Genomic DNA, 14,825 nt, shown 5'->3' with positions numbered 1-14,825 from the left:
GAATTTAGTGGCAGACCACTTGAGTCACCTTCAACACATTAAGGATGACTCCACTCCTATCAATGATGCTTTTCCATTTGATAGCTTGCACGCAATATCTGAAGTAGTTCCTTGGTATGCGCCGGTAGCTAATTTTCTAGTTAGTCATACCTTCCCTCCCAATTTTACTAAGCATCAAAGGGACAAGCTGAAAAGCGAGTCCAAATATTATATATGGGATGACCCATATTTATGGAGGTATGGTGCTGACCATGTAATTAGACGGTGTGTGCCTCAATCAGAATTCCAGTCCAATTTAGAGGCCTGTCACTCCTCTGAGAGTGATGGACATTTTGGCCCTCAAAGAACAGCTAGAAAAATTTTAGACTGTGGATTCTAGTGGCCTACTCTTTTTAAGGATGCTACTACCTTCTGTAAATCTTGTTCCCCATGCCAAAGGTTTGGAAATATATCTAGGAGGGATGAGATGCCCCAACAGCATATGCTATTCTGTGAAATTTTTGATGTCTGGGTCATTGACTTCGTGGGTCCATTCCCAAACTCTGATCGTTTCTTATATATATTGTTAGCTGTAGATTATATTTCTAAATGGGTGGAAGCAATTCCTACCCGTACTGATGATGCTAACACTGTTGTCTCCTTTATTAGAAACCATATTATCTGTCGCTTTGGTCTACTGAAGAAGCATGGGATTGTTCACAAAGTAGCAACAGCCTACCATCCTCAGACCAATGGACAAGCGGAAGTGTCTAACAGAGATATAAAGCGCATACTGGAGAAGATAGTCAAGCCTAATAGGAAGGACTGGAGTACCAGGCTTGTAGATGCGCTTTGGGCTTACCGGACAGCGTACAAGACACCCATTGGGATAAGTCCCTTCTACTTAGTATACAGAAAGGCTTGTCACCTCCCAGTGGAGGTGGAACACAAGGCTTTCTGGGCTGTAAGGGAATGCAACATGGGATTTGAGAAAGCTGGTGCTAAAAGGAAGCTGCAACTAGCAGAACTGGAGACCCTTCGACTCGAAGCTTACGACAACTCCAGATTATACAAAGAGAAGGTGAAGGTTGTGCATGACAAGCATATCAAGAGAAGAGAGTTCAGACCTGGGGAGCTAGTTCTCCTTTACAACTCCAGGCTGAGGCTCATGCCAGGAAAGCTGAGATCCAGATGGGAAGGCCCCTACAGTGTAGAGATGGCAGAGCTATACGAAGTCTTCCACCTGAGTCATCCTTCAAGTTCCAAATTCATCAAGGTCAACGGACATTGCTTAAAGCTATATCATGGTGAGAAGATGAAGGACAATAAAGAGCTAGAGGTCTTCCTCTTGGAAGATCCACCAACAGAAGCAGATTGAGCTTGTAGACCGTCCAACTTAAAGACGTAAAAGCAAAGTGCTAGGTGGGAGACAACCCACCATGGTATGATCATTCCATTTTCATTCCTAGTTTTATTTTCTTTTGTTTTTCCATAGTGTTTGATGAGCAGATAATTTATACGCTTTTTGGCATTGTTTTTAGGTAGTTTTTAGTATATTTTAGTTAGTTTTTATTATATTTTTATTATTTTTTTAATAAAAATCACATTTATGGACTTTACTATGAGTTTTTGTATTTTTCTATAATTTCAGGTATTTTCTAGCTGAAATTGAGGGACCTGAGCAAAAATCTGATTCAGAGGCTGAAAAAGGACTGCAGATGCTGTTGGATTCTGACCTCCCTGCACTCGAAGTGGATTTTTCTAGAGCTACAGAAGCCCAATTGGCGCGCTCTCAATTGAGTTGGAAAGTAGACATCTTGGGCTTTCCAGAAATATATAATAGTCCATACTTTGCCCGAGATTTGATGGCACAAACCGGCATTTCAAATCAGCATAAAAATTCTGGCGTCAAAACGCCAGAACTGGCATAAAAGCTGGAGTTAAACGCCCAAACTGGCACAAAAGCTGGCGTTTAACTCCAAGAAAAGTCTCTACATGTGAAAGCTTCAATGCTCAGCCCAAGCACACACCAAGTGGACCCGGAAGTAGATTTCTGCATTAATTGCTTATTTATGTAAACCCTAGGCTACTAGTTTTCTATAAATAGGACCTTTTGCTATTGTATTTGTATCTTTTGATCATCTTGGAATCTTTATTTCATCTTTTGATCTCTTGATCACGTTTTGAGGGCTGGCCTCACGGCCATGCCTAGACCTTTTGTTCTTATGTATTTTCAACGGTGGAATTTCTACACACCATATATTAAGGTGTGGAACTCTACTGTTCTTCATGAATTAATGCAAAGTACTATTGTTTTTCTATTCAACTCATGCCTATTTCTTCTCTAAGATATTCATTCGCACACAAGAACATGATGAATGTGATGATTGTGTGACACTCATCACTATTCTAACCTATGAACGCGTGCCTGACAACCACTTCCGTTCTACATGCAAACAAGCTTGAATGTGTATCTCTTGGGTTTCTAATCTAAGATTAAAACCTTCGTGGTATAGGCTAGAATTATTGGTGGCCATTCTTGAGATCCAGAAAGTCTAAACCTTGTCTGTGGTATTCCAAGTAGGATCTGGAAAGGGATGACTGTGACGAGCTTCAAACTCGCGAGTGTTGGGCGTAGTGATAGACGCAAAAAGATCAATGGATCCTATTCCAACATGATTGAGAACCGACAGATGATTAGCCGTGCGGTGACAGCGCAGTTGGACCATTTTCACTGAGAGCACGGGAGGTAGCCATTGATAACGGTGAAACCCAACATACAGCTTGCCATGGAAAGGAGTATGAATGACTGGATGAAGACAATAGGAAAGCAGAAGTTCAGGAGGAACAAAGCATCTTCACACGCTTATCTGAAATTCTCACCAATAAATTACATAGGTATCTCTATCTTATTTTATATTTTATTCATCTTTTAATTATCAATTCTTCATAACCATTTGAATCCGCCTGACTGAGATTTACAAGATGACCAAAGCTTGATTCAAGCCGACAATCTCCGTGGGATCGACCCTTACTCACGTAAGGTTTATTACTTGGACGACCCAGTGCACTTGCTGGTTAGTTGTACGGAATTGTGAGAAAGAGTATAGATTACAATTGTGCGTACCAAGTTGTTGGCGCCATTGATGATCACAATTTCGTGCACCAAGTTTTTGTCGCCGTTGCCGGGGATTGTTCGAGTTTGGACAACTGACGGTTCATCTTGTTGCTTAGATTAGGTAACTTTATTTTATTTTTATTCTTCAGAATTTTTAAGAATGAATTCTAGAGTTTCAGATGGTGTTTTTATCATCAAAAAAGCTGATTGATTCTCATCAATTTGGCTGTTGTATGTAATGTCCTGCTGAAGCTTGGCTAGCCATGTCTAATCTTTTTAGACTGAAGCTTTAGACTAACATTGTATGATTCCTGGAATTCTTATTAAGAATTTTGAAATCTTTATTTTCTTTTCCAAATAATTTTTGAAAAATTACAAAAAAAATTTATAAAATCATAAAACCAAAAATAATATATATTTCCTGTTTGAGTCCAGTGTCAATCTTTAAGTTTGGTGTCCTGCATGTTTTATTTAACTTCTTGCAATTTTCGAATATATGCATTATGTTCTTCATTAATCTTCAAGTTATTCTTGATGATTTCCTTGCTCTGATCTTTAAATTCTCTTGCCTTGTGTGTTTTGTTGTTTTTCATATGCATTCTCAATTTGTTAGTGTCTCTAATATGAAAATTTATAAGTTTGGTGTCTTGCATGCATTATTTGTTTTGAACTTGATTTTCCATGATTAGTTTAATTTTATTGTTTCTCATCATTAAAAATTCAAAAAAAATTTTCAAAATTATGTCTTTTCAAGTCAATAATACAGAGAATTGAAGATTCAGAACATGCAACAGAGGAATTACACAGAAAAAGCTGGGCGTTCAAAACGCCCAGTGAGGAAGGAAAACTGGCATTTAAACGCCAGCCAAGGTACCTGGCTGTGCGTTAAACGCCCAAAAGGGTAGTATTTTGGGCATTAAACGCCAGAATGGATACCATTCTGGGCGTTTAACGCCAGGATGGCACAAGAGGGAAGATTTTGTTTTAAATTCAAATCTTTTTCAAATTTTCATAATTTTTCAAAATCAAATCTTTTTCAGATCATATCTTTTCAATCATATCTTTTCAAAATCAAATGCTTTCCATTTTTTTTCAGTATTTTCAAAAATCCTTGCTACAATTAAAGATTTAATTCAAAATTCACTACAAGAAAAATACCCATTCAGCCACACTTTTTTTAAGCTACATTTGAAAAGCGTAGCCTATTCATAGAATAGGCTACGCTTTTCTCCGTGTTGCCTTTTTATATGAGAAAAGAATACACAATTGTGGCATCATTTAAAAAGTGTAGCCTTAGGTATTTTAGAAATTACTTATAAAGCATAGCCGTAGGTTGATATCTATAGGTTCACTTTTTGTATCAAAGGGGACGCTTTTAGAGAGTAGCCTATTTATTAAGTTTTGGGTGCATTTTAAAAGTGATGCCTAATGTGTCTAGAGCAAAAAATTTGACACTTAGTAAATTTTTTCCCTCTTTTCCCTGAGAGCAAAGTCACATACACTTAGTAAACTTTTCGTCATTCTCTCCAAAGAACGCACCTTCATTCATCCTCGTAACCCTGCCTCCCTGCACCTACTTCGTAAACCCTCGTAACCCTGCCAATTAATTGTTCAAAACCCTAACTCCCCTTCCAATTAATTGTTCAAATGCACGCAGCCTTTCCTTTCACACACACACCCAGATCCGAGAGAATGAGTGAACCAGAGGGAGGAGAGGAGGAAGACAGAGATGAGAGCACAAGCGAGAGAACAGAGAGTAAGAAGGGGACACTGCCGCAACGCCGCTATAGCCGCCGCCATCGCCGTCGTGGAGGAGGGAGTCCGGAGGAGAGAGAGAGAAAGACGATTCACAGACGAGATGGAGAGAGAGGACGAAGACGCGACGCGAGAGAGAAGGAGGCTGTTCTGCCGTGCACTGTCGCTGCTCCTCGGGTCAATTGAAGCCGCCGCCGCTGCTAGGGCTTGCCATTCTCCTGTCCTCACTTTCGGCTTCTACGATTACTTCCTGTTCATACTCCCAACCTCTCTCTCTCTCCAACTTTCATTTCATTCTCATTTCAATTTCAATTTCGATGTCTCTGCAGGCCTTTCATCGGTGCCATTTTCGATTCCAAAGGTGCGGATGAAATTATCTCCTTTGAAAAGTTCTGCTGCAATCTCCCCAGATCTCTTCTTCAGGTTCCGGTTTCTATTTGGATTAGTTTTCTCAATTCGATTTTGATCCATCTGCTAATTAATTGGGTTGATTAATACCAGATCATATATCTCGCCATAATCAGTTCAACATATTATTTCATTGTAAAATCGTGTTTAACAAATCATATATGATTAATGTGAATGAAGAACACTAGGTTGAGTTAAATTGAATTGAATCATGGATAGGAGCATGTTAGCTGGTTTGGAATCACTTCCGGAAGCTTATCAGCAAAGAATGGCGTCCATGATGGAACAAGTTCAAATCCGTGACAGGTACCTCCTCTTCACTCTATCTGTTAACTAATTCCATGTGTTTTGAGTTGAGCTTCATGTTCCTAAATATTCCTATCATTGAATTCAGCATTTCAAAGTTTGGTCTTTCTCTGAGACTGTGCCAACTGGAGTTAAAATTTGAGTGAAGCAAAAGGAACATATTTTTAAGTGCTTATTCATCTCCTTCAAGTAAATTTCTCAGAATTTTCATGTATTACACTGATCTAATGATCTGCATTTGCTTTTGCTAACTTTGCCAATCCACTATGCTTTCTTTACTATCTTGATTTATTTTTCTTTTGTTGGGTTTTTTGATTAATTTTTTCAAGATCTGTTCATCCAATTTTGCTTGTCTCTTTAGATTTAACTAGATTGTAAACAAGTGTTCAATTTTTCTTGATACCTTTCAATAATCACAGCATGAAGGGGATTTTTATTGCATTGTTAGTTTTGGCTTGCATGGCCTTCCTACAGCTTGAGAGGTCCAACCAATCAAAGGTAAGATAGAATACTCAGCTCCTTCAATATGGTTTGTATATCATGTCATCCATCCCATGTTTAATTTGTTTCATTTCCAATTTTGTTCTCAATGTTCTGTAGTTCTATGAAATTTAGCATGAGTAGTTTTTGCGATTCATACATTACTGAATCAATTTGTTTCTAAATTTGGTTTCTTACTCTTAGTAGAGGAATTTTGACTTTCTGCGCGATACTATCGCAGGTCAGATATTGGCAATATATTCTTCTATTTTTTATTTATTTGGTCCAACTAAGCCTGTTGTATATATGACTGTTTGTGTGCATTATATGTAACCAAAGTGGATTGTATGTCAATGTTTTCGTCATTTCGCTTGCAAGTCTTGTAGACCACCTTGTTGTTATTACCATTTTTTGTTTCTGCTGCGAGATTTTTGCCGACGATAGCCGCGACTGGTTTGTGAGATTTCCAGTTATTGCTGCTGCCATTGGTTCTGGCAAAGTAACAAAATGACCAAAACCTTTGTATGAGTGCACATTTTGCTGCTTAGTGTTGTTGATTGATTTGACTCTTAATTCATACAAAAAGGAATAAGACTGATTCTGGGTTTGTGTGTGCTTGTTACTGTTATTAATTTATTTATTGTGTCTAATTTGATTTATTTTTTTCAAGTTCATAAATCTGGGTGAGTTTATGATTTATTTAATTCAGCTAGTTCTTTGGCTACTGAATGGTTCTGTGAAAAATCATAATTCAAGATGAATAATATGAACTTAGCTATTCTTCAAGTGGGACAAGGTTTGAAGGCTTATGCTTATATCTTGAGTGCTATCCATTTCTAGAAACACAGCCTGCAGATTCTCATAGATTTCTGATTTGCTGGCTTGCTGCTTTATGCTTTCTTTGGCACTTTTAACCATCTTTCTTCTTATCAACTATAATTAAAAATTATAATATCAAATCTCATATTCATTCATAAGACTTGTTGCTACCGATTCCAAATTCTAATGCTCATTTACCTACCTGTTTCTTGAGAACAGCCAGGCTCTTGGTGTGCAAGAGTGAAGAAAATTCCTCAGTGAACTAATAAAGCAACTAAATCAAACTTTGGGGCCTTTTTACTTTGTGATGACATTGTTCTTTCACTTCTACTTGCCTGCTACCATACTGTGGCATTTTTGTGATGTTAATGGTTATTTTTCTCTGATTTTCAGCCATTCTGGCAACCACATAATAGAGCAGTTGCCAAAAGAATCCAGAACATGGGATGGAGAGCTGATGGTGGTCTGTGGCTTCTTGTTCGTGGTGGTGGCCTTTATCTCAGCAAGGGAACAGGGGTGAGTAATTCCGAGAGTCTAATACTATGGTATCGATATTAAGAGTAACAGTCTTCTATTTTTTTACTTCTTTCCATGTCACTCTGTCCTTTTTGCAAATCTGGTTGTATAGGCTTTTAGAACAAGAAAACATATATAAGATATTTCATTGTTTCAGTTGACCGAAGAATTTGAGGAGGTTCCAGTTCAAAGCCGAGGTTTTGACAGCTCAAAGCACAATAAAGAACTAAAGGTGGTTCTCCCATCTATGCTAAGTCGTTGTTAAATTTTGATGCAAACTCTCTTTTCCAACTTTTTCCCAGCTCAAGTTAATCTTACACTATAATTTGTGTTCACGTTGTTGTATGAGGGATCAATTTTTTTACTATATGTGATCCTATTTTGAAAATTTGCTTTACCATCTATTTTAAAAAGCGCAAATTTCTAAATGTTATCCTAATATGCCAAAAGTTTCTTCTGTTATTTCTAAATATTGGATGCATGTCTCATTGGCAATGTGATATTGGTTTCATTATTGTTCTCTCCTGCCTTTAGTCACCCCTTTTGCATACAAGACCAGGCTTCTGATGTTGGTGTGCTTCTTGCCGATACTGATGGGATCTTCCACTCAATCAAGGTCTGTTTTTATAACCATTGGTAGAATATGCTTATAGTAAGGATTTGCATCATTATGGTAGTCTCTTTGGACATTTTGATCTGAGAATTAATATATTTTTTTTACCATGAGTTGCATCAATTGTTGCTGCTGCAATGCCACATGTATAGTTCAGTTGAATAAAGTATTGCGCATGCTCTGTTCTGTTGTAAATTAGATAGGAAGAAGAATAACTTAATATTATTGATATTGTTATGTTTATAATTCTAGAGGTTATATTTTTCTAGGAACAGATGAACTTAAATTTATCAATTGTCAATCATGTGCATTATTGTTATGAAAATATTCTGCTGATTTTGATTATCTTTAAATGGGAACAACTACAATTGAGCTAAGCCCAATTCTATCTAATCTGATTTTTAACTTTTCATGAGACATAGTGCACACTATTTTCGAATGCTTATCAGTTATCATTATTTTTTGTTGTTGGTAAGATATGTTGATTGCAACATTCAATTCCTTTGTTCATATGCTTTTGCTGCAGAGTCGATCCGAGCAAGAAAGAGAACCAGATGCGAGCACAAATAAAACTTCTTCCGAGGGAAGCAAGTACACTGTCACAGTAAGTAACTCGTGTTGGCCATTGTCTCTGAGGAAAGCAAGTCACACTACCCATTTTTTTCAATGAAAAAGAACTAACACTAGTAATTTATTTATTTTACTTTCTCATGATCTATCATATGTGGATTGAGCACTAATAATAAAAAGTTAGGAATGACTTTAACATTTTGAATTTGGCTTATTTCTAAGCCAATTAAGGGTAGAATATAAGTACATATTCTAGGTGTGTTTAGTGGAAAGCTTGTATCTACATTTGTCCTTAGGGAAATTAAAGGCGAAACACCCCATGAAAGTGTCAATGTTGAAAACTAATTAAGTATATCTGAACAATTAATTTATATTTTATATCTGAATTTTTGCCTTGTTAAATAATTATTTTAATTTTTTATTTTTATAATTACAAATGTCATTATAAATATTTTTTTATTTATTTTTCTATATAATTATGCAGGATAATATTGAGGATGATAATGAAGATTAATCTGTTTATGATTGTGGTTTATTGGCTAAGATGGAGTAGTATTCGGAATGAATATATGTATGGTTGACTAATAATTTTTATTAGAAGATATTTATGTAAGATATAATATTTTAATTTAGTTTTTCGTAGAGTATTAGTAGTAAATTCTAAGTTATCTCATGCTTATTTTGATAAAGCTATGCTTAATTTAGTGTGAGATGTATGAATATTCAAAATTAACTTCTATTCTAGTATTTTTGGATCATTGTAAATATATATTGTTTACAGATAATTTGTTATTTAGAGAAATTATTTAGTATAATTATGTATTTATTTTTATTTTGTAATATTCAACTCATTTAAATAAAAATGCAGAATTATTATACATGTAATCATATTAACTATTATGTTGTATTAATAATTATTATATATACAGAAAAAAAAACAAGACCTAAGGCTACACTTATATATAGTAGTTATAGTATACAAAAAAAAAGAGACCTAAGGCTACACTTATATACAGTAGCTATAGTATACAAAAAAAAAAGAGGGACCTAAGGCTACGCTTATAAAAAGTAGTTATGGTATACAATGTGGCTACGCTTTACAAGTGATGCAGTAGCGTTGAAAAGCGTTGCCTATTCTGGAAAAATAAAAGCTGAAAAGCGTAGCCTTTGGTCCTGGACAGCATCACTTGAAAAGCGTAGCCTATTCTCAAACGCCAAAAGCGTAGCCCTTGGTGCAGAAAAGCGTAGCCTTTGAGAATAGGCAACGGCCGAATAGGAATCACTCCAAAAAGCGTAGCCGTAGCCCAAAAAGCGTAGCCGTAGCCTAAGGCATCATTTTTTTTTCACTTTTGGCTACACTTTTCAAGTGTACCTGAATGGGTGTTTTTCTTGTAGTGATTTTCAAGTTGTAACTTGCCTATTAAGAAAGGATCAAATTTTAAATTCTAGAATCATGTCTTTTAATTTCTTGTTAGTCAAGTAATCAACTTTAATTTTAAAAATTTCTTTTAAATTGATTTTCAATCATATCTTCTCAATTATATCTTCTCAATCACATCTTTTTCAAAATAATTTTCAATCATATATTTTTTTTATTTCTGATTTTAAAATCTTTTTCAAAATGACTTAACTACTTTCTCAATTTTAAATTTTGAAAATCATCAATCAATTTTTTTCAAATTTTTTTTAATTATTTCAAAATCTTTAAAAATTTAATTTCGAAAATTCTTTTCCCCCTTCTCACCTTCTTCTATTTAAGGGACTAGCACTCTTCCTCAAAGTACAATTCGGACTCCCTCTCTCTATAAGTTCGAATTCTCTCCTTTCTACCTCCTCCTTCTATTCTTCTTTTCCTCTGACATCTCAAGGAATCTCTATACTGTGACATAGAGGATTCCATACTTTTTTCTCCTCTTTTTCATATGAGCAGGAGCAAGGACAAAGGCATTCTTGTTGAAGCTGATCCTGAACCTGAAAGAACCTTGAAGAGAAATCTAAGAGAAGCTAAAGCACAACTCTCTGGAGAGGACCTAACAGAAATTTTCAAACAAGAAGTAGCCATGGCAGCCGAAAACAACAACAATGCCAACAATGCAAGGAAAGTGCTAGGTGACTTTGCTACACCTACTCCCGACTTCTATGGGAGAAGCATCTCTATCCCTACCATTGGAGCAAACAACTTTGAGCTGAAGCCTCAATTAGTTTCTCTAATGCAACAGAATTGCAAGTTTTATGGACTTCCATTGGAAGATCCTCATCAGTTCTTAGCTAAATTCTTGCAAATCTGTGACATTGTCAAGACCAATGGGGTTGACCTTGAGGTCTACAGACTTATGATCTTCCCTTTTGCTGTAAGAGACAGAGCTAGGATATGGTTGGATTCACAACCTAAGGAATGCCTGAACTCTTGGGAAAAGCTGGTCAGTACTTTTCTGGCCAAATTCTTTCCACCTCAAAAATTGAGTAAGCTAAGAGTGAAGGTCTAGACCTTCAGACAGAAGGAAGGTGAATCCCTCTATGAAGCTTGGGAAAGATACAAGGAATTGATCAGAAGGTGTCTTTCTGACATGCTTTCTGAATGGAGCATCATAGGTATCTTCTATGATAGTCTGTCTAAACTGTCCAAGATGTCATTGGACAGCTCTGCTGGAGGATCTCTTCATCTGAAGAAGACGCCTGCAGAAGCTCAGGAACTCATTGAGATGGTTGCAAATAACCAATTCATGTACACTTCTGAAGGGAACCCTGTGAATAAAGGGACAAATCAGAAAAAAGGAGTTCTTGAGATTGATACTCTGAATGCCATATTGGCTCAGAACAAAATATTGACTCAGCAAGTCAATATGATCTCTCAGAGTCTGTCTGGCATGCAAGCAGCAACAGGCAGTACCAAAGAAGCTTCATTCGAATAAGAAGCTTATGATCTTGAGAACCCAGCAATGTAAGAGGTGAATTACATAGGAAAACCCTATGGAAATACCTATAATCCTTCATGGAGAAATCATCCAAATCTCTCATGGAAGGACCAACAGAGGCCCCAACAAGGCTTCAACAACAGTAATAGTAGAAGAAATAGGTTTAGCAATAGCAAGCCTTTTCCATCATCTTCTCAGCAACAGACAAAGAATTCTAAGCAGAGCCAATCTGACTTAGCAACCATAATCTCTGATCTAACTAAAACCACTCAAAGTTTCATGATTGAAACAAGGTCCTCCATTAGAAATTTAAAGGCACAAGTGGGTCAGCTGAGTAAGAGGATTACTGAATTCCCTCCCAGTACTCTCCCAAGCAATACAGAAGCTGATCCTGAACCTGAAAGGACCTTGAAGAGAAATCTAAGAGAAGCTAAAGCACAACTCTCTGGAGAGGACCTAACAGAAATTTTCAAACAAGAAGTAGCCATGGCAGCCGAAAACAACAACAATGCCAACAATGCAAGGAAAGTGCTAGGTGACTTTGCTACACCTACTCCCGACTTCTATGGGAGAAGCATCTCTATCCCTACCATTGGAGCAAACAACTTTGAGCTGAAGCCTCAATTAGTTTCTCTAATGCAACAGAATTGCAAGTTTCATGGACTTCCATTGGAAGATCCTCATCAGTTCTTAGCTAAATTCTTGCAAATCTGTGACATTGTCAAGACCAATGGGGTTGACCTTGAGGTCTACAGACTTATGATCTTCCCTTTTGCTGTAAGAGACAGAGCTAGGATATGGTTGGATTCACAACCTAAGGAATGCCTGAACTCTTGGGAAAAGCTGGTCAGTACTTTTCTGGCCAAATTCTTTCCACCTCAAAAATTGAGTAAGCTAAGAGTGAAGGTCCAGACCTTCAGACAGAAGGAAGGTGAATCCCTCTATGAAGCTTAGGAAAGATACAAGGAATTGATCAGAAGGTGTCTTTCTGACATGCTTTCTGAATGGAGCATCATAGGTATCTTCTATGATAGTCTGTCTAAACTGTCCAAGATGTCATTGGACAGCTCTGCTGGAGGATCTCTTCATCTGAAGAAGACGCCTGCAGAAGCTCAGGAACTCATTGAGATGGTTGCAAATAACCAATTCATGTACACTTCTGAAGGGAACCCTGTGAATAAAGGGACAAATCAGAAAAAAGGAGTTCTTGAGATTGATACTCTGAATGCCATATTGGCTCAGAACAAAATATTGACTCAGCAAGTCAATATGATCTCTCAGAGTCTGTCTGGCATGCAAGCAGCAACAGGCAGTACCAAAGAAGCTTCATTCGAATAAGAAGCTTATGATCTTGAGAACCCAGCAATGTAAGAGGTGAATTACATAGGAAAACCCTATGGAAATACCTATAATCCTTCATGGAGAAATCATCCAAATCTCTCATGGAAGGACCAACAGAGGCCCCAACAAGGCTTCAACAACAGTAATAGTAGAAGAAATAGGTTTAGCAATAGCAAGCCTTTTCCATCATCTTCTCAGCAACAGACAGAGAATTCTAAGCAGAGCCAATCTGACTTAGCAACCATAATCTCTGATCTAACTAAAACCACTCAAAGTTTCATGATTGAAACAAGGTCCTCCATTAGAAATTTAAAGGCACAAGTGGGTCAGCTGAGTAAGAGGATTACTGAATTCCCTCCTAGTACTCTCCCAAGCAATACAGAAGAGAACCCAAAAAGAGAATGCAAGGCCATAAACACGTCCCACATGGCCGAATGCATAGAGGAGGGAAAGGCAGTGATTTCCACTGAGGAAGACCTCAATGGACGTCCACTGGCCTCCAAGGAGTTCCCTAATGAGGAACCATGGGAATCTGAGGCTCACACTGAGACCATAGAGATTCCATTGAATTTACTTCTGCCATTCATGAGCTCTGATAAGTATTCTTCCTCTGAAGAGGATGAAGATGTTACTGAAGAGCAAGTTGCTAAGTACCTTGGAGCAATCATGAAGCTAAATACCAAGTTATTTGGTAATGAGACTTGCGAGGATGAACCCCCCTTGCTCACCAAAGAACTGGATGACTTGACTAGGCAGAGATTACCTCAGAAGAGACAGGATCCTGAAAAGTTCTCAATACCTTGTACCATAGGCACCATGACCTTTGAGAAGGCTCTGTGTGACCTAGTGTCAAGTATAAACCTCATGCCACTCTCTGTGATGGAGAAGCTAGGGATCCGTGAGGTACAAGCTGCAAGAATCTCACTAGAGATGGCAGACAATTCAAGAAAATAGGCTTATGGACTTGTAGAGGATGTCTTGGTAAAGGTTGAAGGCCACTACATCCCTGTTGATTTTATAATCCTAGACACTGGAAAGTGTAAGGATGAATCCATCATCCTTGGCAGACCCTTCCTAGCCACAGCAAAAGCTGTGATTAATGTTGACAGAGGAGAATTGGTCCTTCAAGTGAATAAGGACTCCCTTGTGTTTAAAGCTCAAGAATCTCCCTTTGTAACCATGGAGATGAAGCATGAAAAGCTTCTCTCAATGCAGAGTCAAATAGAGCCACCACATTCAAACTCTAAGTTTGGTGTTGGAAGGCCATCATCATGCTCTGAGTATCTGTAAGGCTCCATGAGAGCCCACTATCAAGCTATTGACATTAAAGAAGCGCTTGTTGGGAGGCAACCCAATTTTATTTAATCATATCTATTTATTTTCCATTGTTATTTTATGTTTTCTGTAGGTTGATGATCATGTGAAGTCACAAAAAGAACTGGAAAAGCAAAAACAGAATGAAAAACAGTATTAAAAATAGCACACCCTGGAGGAGAAGCTTACTTGCGTTTAAACGCCAGTAAGGGTAGCAGAATGGGCGTTAAATGCCCAATCTGGCACCATTCTGGGCGTTTAATGCCAGAAAAGGGCACCAGACTGGCGTTTAACGCCAGAAATGGGCATCAGACTGGTGTTTAACGCCATAAATGGGCATAGAGCTGGCGTTTAAATACCAGAAAGGGGAGAAAAGCTGGCGTTAAACGCCAGAAATGGGCAGGAACTTGGTGTTTAACGCCAGGATTGACAATCAAGGGGGCGTTTACACGCCAACATGGTGCAAGGATGAGAAATCCTTGACACCTCAGGATCTGTAGATCCCACAGGATCCCCACCTACCTCATCTCTCTCTCTCTTCTTCACACCTTCCCAGAACACCCTTCCCCAAATACCCTTCACCAATCACCTCAATACCTCTTCCCCAAAAACCCCTCACCTATCAAATCCTACCCTCTTCTCCATAATCTCTTCACCAATCCACATCCATCCACCATAGATCGCCACTTAC

At 37.8% G+C, this 14,825-nt stretch overlaps 1 non-coding gene across 1 annotated transcript; it reads right to left on the bottom strand.

Moving 5' to 3' along the window:
* Window positions 1-11,029: 11,029 nt before the first annotated feature.
* LOC112738536 (small nucleolar RNA R71) lies at window positions 11,030-11,137 on the bottom strand. The gene has a single exon (XR_003169492.1). It is a non-coding gene; the product is annotated as a small nucleolar RNA R71 (small nucleolar RNA).
* Window positions 11,138-14,825: the final 3,688 nt, after the last annotated feature.

The sequence above is a fragment of the Arachis hypogaea genome, chromosome 13, assembly GCF_003086295.3.
Source record: "Arachis hypogaea cultivar Tifrunner chromosome 13, arahy.Tifrunner.gnm2.J5K5, whole genome shotgun sequence".
NCBI classification, from domain to species: Eukaryota; Viridiplantae; Streptophyta; class Magnoliopsida; order Fabales; family Fabaceae; genus Arachis; species Arachis hypogaea.
Note: the sequence above shows the minus strand (reverse complement) of the source record. Positions and strands in the feature narration are given on the sequence as shown.